At 39.1% G+C, this 13,876-nt stretch overlaps 1 protein-coding gene across 7 annotated transcripts in view; it reads right to left on the minus strand.

Annotated features, from left to right (window-relative positions):
• Window positions 1–13,876, minus strand: part of LOC102490674 (uncharacterized) — a 321,768-nt gene that overhangs the window by 285,330 nt on the left and 22,562 nt on the right. The gene's annotated exons all lie outside the window — the stretch shown is intronic.

Genomic DNA, 13,876 nt, shown 5'->3' on the forward strand with positions numbered 1-13,876 from the left:
AGTAGGCAAATTCAAAAAATAAATTAAACTTTGAATGAGAACTTAGGGATACTGGGTCCTTGGAAAAGTCATGACACATTTTTTGCCCATCCCAGTAACCCAATAGATAAATATAGAGTGGTGAGGTAGAGGAAGAGATCACATAAGATTCTGATTTCCATTGTGAACAAATGTGGCTATTAGTTACTAAGATGCAGAAGACTGTGGAGGAGCCATATTAGTAACAAGCAAGAAATAACTAACTCAACACCAAATATGTCAAGTTGGAGATGCCTGTGAGACAGCCAAATGGAGACATCAAATAAAAACATCGGCTTTCTGAATCTAGATCTCATTCATACTCAGTAGCAGTTAAATGTATTAAACAGATCATGTGCCAGGCAACATCTAAGAATTTTTTGTACATTATTTGATTAATTTTCCTGACAATAAAGATCAGTGTTCATTCTCTGAATATTCTGGATGTATACTCAAGTTTCCAAATTATGAGCAAGTTGTCATTCTGGTATTCAAAAAGTTTCCTTTTAAGATAGGAATACATTGAGGCCAGCAAATGGCATAGCAGTTATGTGGTTGGACTTCACATGGTCAACAGTGGTTCAAGTCCTGGACCCAGTGGCTTGAAACTCATACCAGGTACACGTACATGTGTGTCCAAGATCCCAGGAGGAGACTGGAGGAGAAGGGAGGAGAAGGGATTGCGGTGTGGTAATCCTCCCGGGGAGTGATTTCTCACTTTCCCTCTTACTGTCTCTGTCTCTCTCTCTCTCTTCCCCCAATGAGCGCATGTGCCCTAAAACAAAAACCTCTACCAAAAATGAATAAATAAAAGGATAAGAATACATGGCTGAAAGCAAACAGTAAATATTATTCCTTCCCTGGTAAAACAGAATATGTCAGTAAGATAAAAAAAACCTCCTAACCACCATCCCATCAGAAATATTCAAAATTATATTTATCATTGTTCAAAAAACTTTGTTTTTATTTTAGAAAAATTTACTGAAATTATTTATCTTCTTTATTGTCTCTGGTTTAGATAAAATAACAAAATTTTTCCCCAAAGACTCTCTAAGAAAATATAAGCATGATCTCTAGAAACACTTAAGCTGTCCAGGAGAGCTTTCTGCCATTTAATATTCTTTCAAAGCCATCTGGCCCTCCATTTTCTTGGCCAAATGATACAATATCTTCAAAACACATTTCCAGCATTAGCAGATGCTGCTAACTAAAGTCAGGAAGCCCAAAGGACTCGAACAACCCAGTTCTAAGTTATATGATACTTTAGTCAGTCTGTGATACTCATGATGGATGTCTGGGAGCACTTTTGCTTATTTAGTCTGAGAGAAAGAATCTTAAACAGCAGGGCTATGAAAGCTCATATTGTTACAGTGAGTCCTCCTGCAGTTGTAAGGTTCAGCTAGACCTTCGTAAAATGGGACTCCAGTTAGGAATTCGTTAACAAAGCCAATTCCTTGTAGGGTGTATTTGTAACTTGGCGCAGGCCTAAAGTTTCAGGTCAACTCACACTAAAGTAGAAAATAAAAGCACTTTGTTCGGTTGCGAAGGAACTACTCAGCTCAGAAACTGGGAGTTACAAATGATTTGTGATCTTCACATGTCCAAGGACAGTCTAGCAAAGATTTTTCTCTGGTTACTTATCTCTACTCCTCGGGGAACCTGTTAGTATTGTCAGATGAGAGACAGTGCTGATGAGTCTGAGTCCTTATCATTACCGAAGGTACTCATCTATCTGCAGGGACAAGTAAGGCTGAGAACTGCACACTGCTATATATTTTACGTTTAGTTGGGTTCTGGGCCTCTTGATACCTTCCCAAAAAATCATCTATGCTGTCAATTCTGTAGTTAGATAGACCATATTGAAATCCCCCCTCCCCCCCGCTACTCCCAAAAAAAGGAAAAGAAAGAATAGGGCCAGCAGGTGACATGGTGGTTAAGGTTGCTGGATCCCATGTGGCTGACTGCAGTTCAAGTCCAGGAGCCAACAGCCTGAAAAACAATGCCAGGCGTATGTGCATGCATTCCCGAAATCCTGAGAGGAGAATAGAGAAGGGCTTTTGGTATGACCATCCCTTCCCTGGGAGGGTGATTTCTCACTTTCCTCTCTCTCTCTGTTTCTGTCTCTAGTGAACACATGTGTGCCCTATAGCAAAATTCATTAATGAATTAATTGACATTTTTTTAAAAAGAACCTGCCTTCGAGTCAACGGCCTTTCCTGTCCCTCATTACACAACTTCCTTAGCTGTTCTAAAAGCAGTTTAGGGAAATTTTTTTCCCCAGGGGAGGAGGAGGGTCAGGAAACAGAGTAACAACATGAAAAGACTCGGTTCCGTGCCTGCTGGTCCAGTTTCAATCCCTCCACTAAAATTAGCCATACTAAGTTAGCCAATTTCATAGCACCTAGATATTCTCCCCAGTGTCTTGTGTCAACTTGCAGCAGCAGGTTGGTCAGTGAAACAATACTCCTACTTATCTCTAGAGTTCCCAAACAGTATTTCACAGAAAGGTATACATTGCCTATAGAATGCTTTTGGATGGAAACTTAAAGGTAGTGAAGTTGTAAGTTTTAACTAACATTTTCTTCACTTTTCTAACCATCTTCCTGGAGAATAATGTCTTTTTTGGGGGTTGGGGGGAACATTCCTGGCATTTGCAATTCTACAAAAATATTGGTAAGTTTTTAACAGTATGCAAGTTTACCATTAAGGAAACTATATAAAATACAAATTCTCTAAAATGATTACATTCTACTAGTTTTAATTATTCCCTCTTCTTCTTCCTCCTAATTCAGTTTTTAAAATTGTGTTGACTCCTGATTTTTGTCTCTGGTGGTTAAAATTAAATATCATTAGCTCCCACTGGCACATCTGCATCACGTTGTGTGGTTAGAAACTAGTCTAATCCACGTAAAGATAGAACTACCCTTGACTGAGCTCATAATCTGGACCTGATTTTATTCCAGGCATTTACACCTGGTGATTAGCTCACTTAATTAGTAATGTATAATGAACTCATGGACATCTTCACATTGGTGATAATATACTTTTCTTTAATCATGAAAGCAATACATGTTTATTAAGTAACATAGGCAAAAATAAAAAGTTGTGAGAGGGAGTCATAATCTCACTCTCCAAGAGTAATAATTGGTATATTTTTATATATTACTTTTTCTATGTTTAGTCATTAAAAAAAAAAAAAAAAACTTAGTTGTAATGAGGCCAGTCCATGGGCTGATGGTTATGTAAACTAGTTCCCACATGGCCAGCTGTGCAGTTTGAGTCCTAGACCTGGAGTCTTACAAAACAGACTGAGCAAGTGTACATGCATGTGTGGCCAAAATCACAAAAGGAGGGAGCGATGGAGAAGGGAGTGCAGCATGACCATTTCCATGAGGGGTGCTTTTTCACTTTCTCTCTTTCTCTGTTACTGTCTCTCTCCGGTAAGTGGACATGCCTGCTTGCAAATTTAAAAAAAAAAAAAAAAAAAAAAAAGGGAACCAGCAGTTAGCGTAATGGCTATGTCGCTGGACTCCCACGTAGTCGACCGCGGTTCGCATCTCAGACCCGGTGGCTTAAATCTCACGCCGGGCACGTGTGCGTGTGTGCCCAAGATCCCGAGAGGAGAATGGAGGAGAAGGGATTGCGGCGTGACCATCCCCCCTGGGGGGCGATTTCTCGCTTTCTGTCTCTATGTCTCTCTCTGTCTGTCTGGCGAGCGCACGCGCCCTATAGCGAAAACCTCTCCAAAAAAAAAAAAAAAAAGGACCAGCAGATGGCATAATGGTTACATCATTGGGCTCCCACGTAGTCGACTATGGTTCGAGTCTCAGACCCAGTGGAATAAAATACATGCTGGGCATGTGTACATGAGTGCCCAAAATCCTGAGCGAGGAGAAGAAGTGTCTCTCTGTCTTTCTGGTGGTAACACTCACCCTACAGCAAAAATATCTAAAAACTAAGCAAAAACATTCTGTTGCAATGATACTGAATGTACAATTATAATGTATATACATACGACTGTGCACAATTCAGTAATAATATGTATACATGATTTAAATTATTTTTTCAGTTAGCACTGAAAATACTTTATAAAGTTTATTTTACTTTATTATTATTTTTTAATGTTTGCTATAGAGAGTCAGAGAAAAAGAGAGGGCGAAGTGAAAAAGCACTCTTCAATGGGGACAGCCATGCTGCAATCTCTTCTCCACTCTCTTCTCAGATTTTGGGCACACGTGCACATGTGCTCAGCATGATGTTCAGGCTGCTGGGTCTAGGACTCAAGCCATCAGCCATGTGGGGTCCAGCTGCCTTAACCACCACACCACTGGCTGGCCCCTACAAATGCTTTTGGGTATGGTAGTAGTACATTAACAGCTGCATTTTATTCTATTTATGGCTGTATTAGTCTTAATCACTCTGAGGTTGAGACTGGACATTTTAAGTGATGTGCAAGGTCAGGTTAAAACACAGACCCAACAAACACTGACACTGGGTTTTAAGCTAAAAAGAAAAACATTAGGCCACACAGAGAAATCAAAACCTTTTAAAAATGTGTTAATATTCTTTCATTGTTATATTACCCTATAGTCCATGCATAATTGAGAATTTTATTAAGCATATTAAAACACATTAAAATTAATAAATGTTACTGAAATTCAGCCTCACTTTCCTTTTCACCATAAATAAATAAATACCTCTGTTGGAACCTAAATTCTGCATACACTTTTAAAGATAGCTCAGAGAGTATAGCAATGAAACATGGAAAGCAAGCTGCTGTTCTCCTCAAACCAGCAGCAGTCATATCCCATTGACATCCTTTGGTGGAGTCACTTGACTTATTAGTTACTAGGGCTGCTCTAACAGAATGCCACAGGCTGGATGGATGGTGTAAACAACAGAAATTTATTTTATTTTCTCAGAGTTCTGGAGGATAGAAGTCCAGGATCAGGTTTAGTTTCTTCTGCATCCTCTTCCTGACTCGCAGATGGCTGCCTGCTCACTGTGTCCTTACATGGTCCTTCCTCTGCACATGCACATGTGTGTGTCTAAATTTCCTCCTCTTACAACGACACCAGTCATATTAGATGAAAGCTTACCCAGATGACCTCAGTTTACCCTAAGTACCTCTCTGAAGACCCCATGTTCAAATACAGTTATATGCTAATGTACTGGAGGTTAGGACTTTAACATAGGAATTTTGTGGGGGACACAGTTTGTACATAAAACTTATGAAAGATTAGCAATGACAGGATCTCTCTTTTTTCTTTTCTGCTACGATGTCTGATTAACAAAGCATCTTCCTTTAAAAAAAAAAGAAAGAAAGAAAAGCAAAAAGGAAGAAGAAGGAAAAACAGATGTGGCTCCTCTCTGACACTCCCTCAGCCTAGGGGAAATTCAGCCTCACTTTCCTTTTCACCATAAATAAATAAATACCTCTGTTGGAACCTAAATTCTGCATACACTTTTAAAGATAGCTCAGAGAGTATAGCAATGAAACATGGAAAGCAAGCTGCTGTTCTCCTCAAACCAGCAGCAGTCATATCCCATTGACATCCTTTGGTGGAGTCACTTGACTTATTAGTTACTAGGGCTGCTCTAACAGAATGCCACAGGCTGGATGGATGGTGTAAACAACAGAAATTTATTTTATTTTCTCAGAGTTCTGGAGGATAGAAGTCCAGGATCAGGTTTAGTTTCTTCTGCATCCTCTTCCTGACTCGCAGATGGCTGCCTGCTCACTGTGTCCTTACATGGTCCTTCCTCTGCACATGCACATGTGTGTGTCTAAATTTCCTCCTCTTACAACGACACCAGTCATATTAGATGAAAGCTTACCCAGATGACCTCAGTTTACCCTAAGTACCTCTCTGAAGACCCCATGTTCAAATACAGTTATATGCTAATGTACTGGAGGTTAGGACTTTAACATAGGAATTTTGTGGGGGACACAGTTTGTACATAAAACTTATGAAAGATTAGCAATGACAGGATCTCTCTTTTTTCTTTTCTGCTACGATGTCTGATTAACAAAGCATCTTCCTTTAAAAAAAAAAGAAAGAAAGAAAAGCAAAAAGGAAGAAGAAGGAAAAACAGATGTGGCTCCTCTCTGACCCTCCCTCAGCCTAGGGGAAAAAAAAAAAAACTCACCACTGAGAAAAAAAATTTGGAACTTATTTTCTTCATTTGAAGTATCAGATCACATCTGCATTGGGCAGGTTTTCAAATCTTAGGCAAGATCTCAGGATAGCAAGGGGCACAACTTTTGCACTAAATTCCTTTAAGAAATAGCCATAGACTTGCTTGCAGTTTCAAAAAGAGAAAGCAAAAAGAGAGAAATGAAAATGCTAATACAAATGCTGCTGACACATTCTTGAGGCCATTCTTCCAAACCAGCCTCCAGTATTTGAAGCCCCAGTGCCACTGTCCTTGAATAGTCTTCTAATTGTCTGTCCCCTTTGAGCCCCAGACCCAAAATAAACCCTATTTTCTTCTTGGGATTTGCTCATAGCCTTTTCTACCAAGTTAAAACACCTAAAAATCTTCCCTGATGTGTAACTTAAATAAAATATACAAAACACCTAACTTTGTAAAGATTTTGTAAAGCTCCAGCCACCTAAACTCCAGTGTAAGAAAGAAATTATTTTAAGCAGAAACAGTCCAGGGAGGGCTCCTCTTTGAAGAAATGGCCATTGGCTCTTTTGTTCTTTTATTTTTGCAGGAGACACGGTGAGAGATTTTGTATCCCTTTCCATATCTTTTTGTGAAATCTAATCCTGTTTTGCTAGACGTTGCCTTCTCTGTTCAGTTTGCCAGGCCAATGGGGGTGAAAAGTTGCATTTTAACCCAGCATAGACCTCTCTCAGCTTACTGACACGGTGCTGCTAAAGAAAGTCAGTTTCCCTGTGACCGCCCCGGCTCCCAGATGAAATATCCACTTTCGCCATCATATATTATCATAAATATAATACCAAAAGATTATTATATTTTGCACAAGGTGACTGATTCTGAATTTCCTAGTCCTACTGAAAGGAAAATAAAAGACTATTCAATAGTGCAATGGAAACACATTTGGAAAACCCATTTTGCCTTTTTCGTGGGTGGCGATAGTATGTGTTGAAATGTAAGACTGTTGGGTTTTTCTGTGCTTGGTTATTACAGGCAGGCCAATGCAGGTCTGGTTCACCTGTACTGCTCACAGAGGCCTCCTCTTTGGTTAGAAGCCTGCCTGCTAAGGATCAGTCCATGTGACAGAGAAGACAGTAGATCCTGTATTCCTTCAGTCTTCATATGCTAATTTTGTTAAAATGTAAAAGGAGGGGGCCAATAGGTGGCATAGACTCTAGGCTCCCACAGGGCTGACTGCTGTTTGAGTTCCAGTCTTGGCAGCTTGAAACTCAGGCCAGGTGTGTGTGCGTGTGTCCCCAGAATCCTAGGAAAAGAATGGAGGAGAAGGGATTGCAGCATGGCCCTCCCCTCTTGGTGACTTCTCACTTCTTCTCTTACTGTCTCATTCTCTGTCTCTCTACGGTAAATGTACATGCCCTGTGACAAAAATCTTTAAAAATAAAATAAAAGAAGAACCCCAAGGCCCAGACCAAACGTCATTTGAGGCTAATTAAATTTTTCCTTCTCTATGGCCAGGGTCTATACTTCAAATCCCAAGTGCCCACTTTGCAAGAAAACATAGTCACAGGTGTAAACATTTCAGAGTGGATGACTTCAGGAACATCTGTGGAAAATCAGATCAGGGGCAATTATCTACCAGTTTGGGTCACTAATATCAAATTTGTTTAATGTAAAGGCAACTGGAATTGTTTGTCAGGTAGCTGTTAAATATCTTTCTTCTCTTCTTAACTGTATGTTCCATAAGGACAGGGATTGACTGAATGAAAGAATGAATAAAAACACCATAGAAATGCAAAATGTGGGGCCAGCCTGTGGCCTTGTGGTTACAGTGGCTGGATCCCACATAGCTCACCACAAGTTTTGAGTCCCAGACCTGGTGGCTTGAAAAATATGCTAGACATCTGTGTGTGCATGTCCCAAATCCTGATGAGGGACAAATGGAGGAGAAGTGATTATGGTATGTCTGTGCTCTATGGGAGGTGCTTTCTCACTCCCACCCCCTCTATCCCACACCCCAGTGAATATACATGCCCTCTGGCAAATTTAAAACCCACATGGAATTTGGATATTGATTCCTTACATATGAAATTTATAGGTTTCATCCTTTCATCATAAAAAGTGGTCTTTAAAATATCTATGTTCCCTACATGATGCTGAGTAGTTTGATCTTCTTCCCTCTGAAATATAAATAGCTAGTATTTTCTGAGGGAGTAGTCTGAGTTACTGATTCTTGGGTGACCAACCATCCCTGTTTATCTGGGACTGACAGGGTTTCTAAGCTACAGGATGCTAAAACTGGGAAGGTTCCAGGAAGAGTAGGATGAATCAATCATGCTGCAGCACTACACTAACTGCTTTGTATTCATTTTTATCTCATCCAGTTTTCATCAAAGCCTTTTTAGATTTATTCTTTTTACTTATTTATCCCATTTTTATTATCCCACTTTACAGATGAGGCTTTGGAGGCTCAGACATGGCAAGCCACAAAAATTCAGGATGTCTTGGTGCAGAGCTTAAGGACTAGCCATCACACAGCTTCACTGCCTCCTATCAGTAAAATGAGAAGCACAATAATCCACCTCTCAGATCTCACCTGAGATGGTAATGAATTCATGTGAAGCATTTTATGCAAAGCCTGTTCTCAGAATTTAACCCTATGGTGAAGCGAGGCCACTGGAACCAAGTTACAGTCAACCTTGGTTGACCTGCACTGGGAATTTCATGGCCCATTACTCTGGGTTATGGTCAACCATTTTCTTGCTTCTGATTTTAGAGAAGGCACACAGAAAATAGGAGAGGAAGAGAGAGAGAAATCAATCTTCATCAGCAAGTTATTTCCTCCAAAGGGACTTTTTAATCATTATTATAACAAAACACATTTATTTTTCCAAAGTCTGTGCTAAGGTTGAGAGAACAACTTTAACTGAAGGATAAATGAATGCCTTAAAGTGGTAAGGTTGTAAATTGCCCATCAGGTCTAAGGATTCATGGTTGGTTGCATTCTTTTTATTTATCTCTGAAATTTCCCTGTTTCTCCACCTGGGATCCCCATAGTAATATGTATTTTTCAGGTTAGCCAAACCCTAAAGTTATAGGCAAGAGGAAATTTAATAAGCAGGAGGAGGCAGATGCATTCAACAAATGTAATAAAAACTTTTTCAGTAGTGGGTCAAGCCAGTAGATATACTTTAACTGAAAGCAAATGCCTTACAAATGAAGCATGTACTTATATACCAGACTCTTCAAGAAAATCAATTGATTTTAAATTATACCTGATGATATATTACATTTTTAATATGTGATGATATTTGGACATCTCTTTGTCTCCACATTGCCTTTAAAATTGGTCATAAACACCTGATCTTGACTGTCAAGGTTTCTAAACATATTTCCAGCTTTATTTTTCTTTGTTCTCCAAGCTTCTTGCTAAATTGAACTTCCTATGTCATTTTATCTCCATCTTTGTTTTTTTAAATAATTATTTATTTTATTTATTCATTCATTTATTTTTTAATTTGATCAGAGAGAGACAGAGGTTGAGAGTGAGAGAGAGAGGAAGTGAGAAAGCAAGCCACCAGATTCAGAACTTGAACCCTGGTCAGCCATGTGGGAGGATAAAGTAGCCCAGAGATGGAGAGACAGCTTTTTAATTGTACCACTAGATATCCTGAATCCAGCTGTGCCGGAAGCAGGATATATATACCTTCTTTGCTTAGGAAAACCGATACATTTTCGAATTTTTCTTAAACTAGTAAGGAGTGGCCAAAACCTTACTTACCCATAATTATGAATTCATCTGAAATGTCACCAATTCCTAAAGCTTTCCTAGCATCAAAAGAAAGGTGGTCTTCTTACTATTATTATTTCAAAAGTTTCTATACTTTGTTATCTCTCATGATATAGCTTATCATCTACCTTGGGTGGCTTACTAAAATTAGTTATCAATTCACAAGACTGTGTATTTTTTTTTTCAGAGAGTTTTTAGCTATAGGGCACGTGTGCTCGCCAGAAAGAGACAGAGAGATAGGAGAGATAGAAAGCGAGAAATCACCCCTCCAAGGGGGATGGCCACACCGCAATCCCTTCTCCTCCATTCTCCTCTTGGGCACATGTGCAAATGTGCCACATGCCCAGCGTGAGTTTAAGCAACTGGGTATGGGACTCAACCGCAGTCAACTACATGGGAGTCCAGTGATATAGCCATTATGCCAACTGCTGGTCCCCATAAGACTGTATTTAATTTCATGGCAGTCTTGCATAATGAGTGCTACTACTCATTTGTACTAAGCATGTATACAAAAGAATTTAAACCAAGGACTCAAAACAGATACATATACATGAATATTCATAGCAGCACTATTTAAAATAGCCAACTGTAGAAATAGCTCAAATGTCCATTTCAGATGAAGGGATGAGCTAAGTGTAGTTTATATATACAACAGAATATTATGCAGCCATGAAAAAGCACTGATACATTCTACAGTATGGATGAACCTTGAAAATGTGATGGTACATAAAAGCCAAACCCAGAAGGCCACATATCAACTGATATCATTTCTTTGACATGCCTAAAATAAGTAAGTCCATTGAGATAAGGCAAATTGATGGTTGTTAGGCACTGAAGAAAGAGTGGAATGGTGAGCAATTGCTTAATATGTACAGGGTTTCTTTTTGGAGTCATAAAATGTTTTAGAATTACATAGAGGTGGTGGTTGCACATTATAAATGTACTAAATGCCACTGAATTATTCACTTTTAAATGGTTGATATTATAGGTGAATCTTACCACAATGAGAAAAGGTAATGAAGGGAAAAAAAAGATAATATTGTAGATGTAATTTGATGGGAAGCCATTTTAAAAAGTTTTATATCACTATTTTATGTACCTATGAAGGATCTTCAAAAAGTTCATGGAAAATGTGTATATATCATGAAAAATTAATGTGTGGATTTCAAGTTTTCACATGAAAATAAACTTGTATTTTAATCCCATTTTCCATAAACCCTTTGAAGCCATACATACACATATGTGTAAAAGAATATACACACAGGGACCAGCAGTTAGCATAATGGCTATGTCGCTGGACTCCCATATAGTAGACTGCGGTTCACTTCCCGGACCTGGTGGCTTAAAACTCATGCCGGGCGCGTGTGTGTGCGTGCCCAAGATCCTGAGAGGAGAATGGAGGAGAAAGGATTGCGGTGTGGCCATCCCCCTCGGGGGGTGATTTCTCGCTTTCTGTCTCTCTGTCTCTGTCTGGTGAGTGCACGCGCCCTATAGCAAAAAAACTCTTCAAAAAAAAAAAAAAGAATATACACAAAGAGACAAATATTTGAGGGTAAATATTTGCTTCATAAAAGAAATAAAAGTTTACTTTGAGAGAATTAATCCTCAGAGCATAAATGGCAAACATGTTGCTTATGGAGACAGTGGCCATGATAATGGGTTTCTTAATATCACTTTGGATATAAAGTGACTGGCAACTGGCTCTTGTCCTCAGCAGTCTCAGTTCTATCATTTCATTAACCTCAACTTAATGTAGCATTGCATTTTTCACAGCTGGATTTTCTGGACCGTGCTTATGTTCTCTTGGATGGATTTACTTATAGCACCTTTAAAAAATATTACTTTTTTAAAATTATTTTATTGAACTTTATTTTACTTATTTATTTTAATTTGATCCAAGAGGGACAGAGTAAGAGTGAGAGAGAGAGAGAAGGGAGGAGAGTGAGAAAGCAAGCCACCAGGTCTGGGACTTGAACCATGGTTGGCCATGTGGAAGTCCAGCACCCTTAATTACCATGCTACCTGCTGACCCCCAAAAAATATATTACTTCTTAGGCCAGCAGTTGGCATGGAGGTTAAGGTGCTAGATCACACATGGCCAGATTTATAGTTCACATCTGGGACCTGGCAGCTGGGCATGTGAGTGTGCATGCCCAAAATTCTGAGAGGAGACTGGTGGAAAAGGGACTGTGGCATGACCACAATCACTCCTAGGGGTAATTTCTCACTTTCTCCCTCTCTCTCTCTCTTTTTTCTTTTATAATCAAAGAAGTTAAGTTCATATCGATATCGATATCAATATAGATAATATACACACATAAAATAGTTTAACCACTGTAGAAAGCAGTTTTATTCTTTTAACTTTTTATTATAAATTTTCTGGTACAACACATAAGCATAAGGTTCCTCTGAAAATGTATATAATGAAGAAAATAGAAGATAAAAATACCTGCCATCTTATCACCTAGAATAAGTGTTAACTTTTGATTTTATACACACATAAGCATACCTTCACACATATGCAGTTATATGACTGCATTCTTGCTACAACTAGTATTATGTTCCATATGCTATATATTTTCATTTAATGTTAAGAACAAATTACTGTCATTAAATATTTCAATATAGTATTTTTATTAAGAATTATTTTTATTTAATTTTATTGGTTCATTCATTTATTTTACTTTGACCAGAAAGAGACACAGAAAGAAAGAGAAATAGAGAAAGTGAAAAAGCAAACCACCAGATCCAGGACTTGAGTGGGAGTGTCCAGCACCCCAACCACCATGCCACCTGCTGGTCCCTCAATATAGCATTTTTAATGTAAAGCTTGTGCCATAATTTATGCATGATCCTCTATTATATACATCTAGCAATAGTTTTTTTCTCAATATTTCTGCATTGTGCTTCATCAGAGCCATTTCTTCATACAGAGTTAGTCTTTATTTTTTCAGATTTTTTTTTGTTCTCTTTTTTCTAAGCATTCAATCACTATACATACTTTGGCTTGTAAAGAGAATTTGCTCAACATGAAATGCTTCTCACACCAGTCCAGTTGAGAATACACGTTATCATCAACAGGTAATAAACCATTTCTGTGTCCCACTATTGTCATGCTTCTCTATTTGTTCTCGTGCTATCCTCCTCTATATTCTTCCCTTTTCCCCTCCCCCATTCCACACTGTCAGTGTCCATAAGTATTTTCAGAGAGTTACATTCTTTTTTTTTTTTTTTTTTGAGAGGTTTTTGCTCTAGGGCGTGTGTGACCGCCAAACAGAGAGACAGAGAGACAGAAAGCGAGAAATCACCCCTCAGGGGGGATGGCCACACCACAATCCCTTCTCCTCCATTCTCCTCTTGGGATCTTGGGCACGTACGCACATGCCCCTGGCATGACTTTAAGCCACCGAGTCCGGGACTTGAACCGCAGTCGACTACGTGGGAGTCTAGCAACATAGCCATTATGCTAACTGCTGGTCCCCTAGAGAGTTACATTCTTAAAAAAAAAAAAAATATTCAGACCAGGGCCAGCAGGTGTTATGGTGGACTGTACTCCCACATGGCAGACTGCAATTTGAGCCCCAGAACCAATGACTTGAAAATCACATCTGGATGGGGACCAGCAGGTGGTGTGGTGGTTAAGGCACTGGACACTCCTGTGTAGCTGACCATGGTTTGAGTCCCCAACCTGTTGGTTTGCTTTTTCACTCTCCCCACACTATGTGTCTCTCTCTGGTCAAATTTACAAAACTAATGAATGAGTAAAGAAAATTAAATAATTCTTAAAAAAAGAAAGAAAGAAAGAAAATCACATCATGTATGTGTGTATGTATGTGTGTGTGTGTATGTATGTATGAACAAAATCCCAAGAGGAGACAGAAGGAGAGGGGATTGCAGCATGGTCATCCCCCCTGGGGCATGGTTTCTTGCTTTCCTCTCTCT

The sequence above is a fragment of the Tupaia chinensis genome, unplaced genomic scaffold, assembly GCF_000334495.1.
Source record: "Tupaia chinensis unplaced genomic scaffold, TupChi_1.0 Scaffold000569_1, whole genome shotgun sequence".
In the NCBI taxonomy this organism is placed as follows: Eukaryota; Metazoa; Chordata; class Mammalia; order Scandentia; family Tupaiidae; genus Tupaia; species Tupaia belangeri.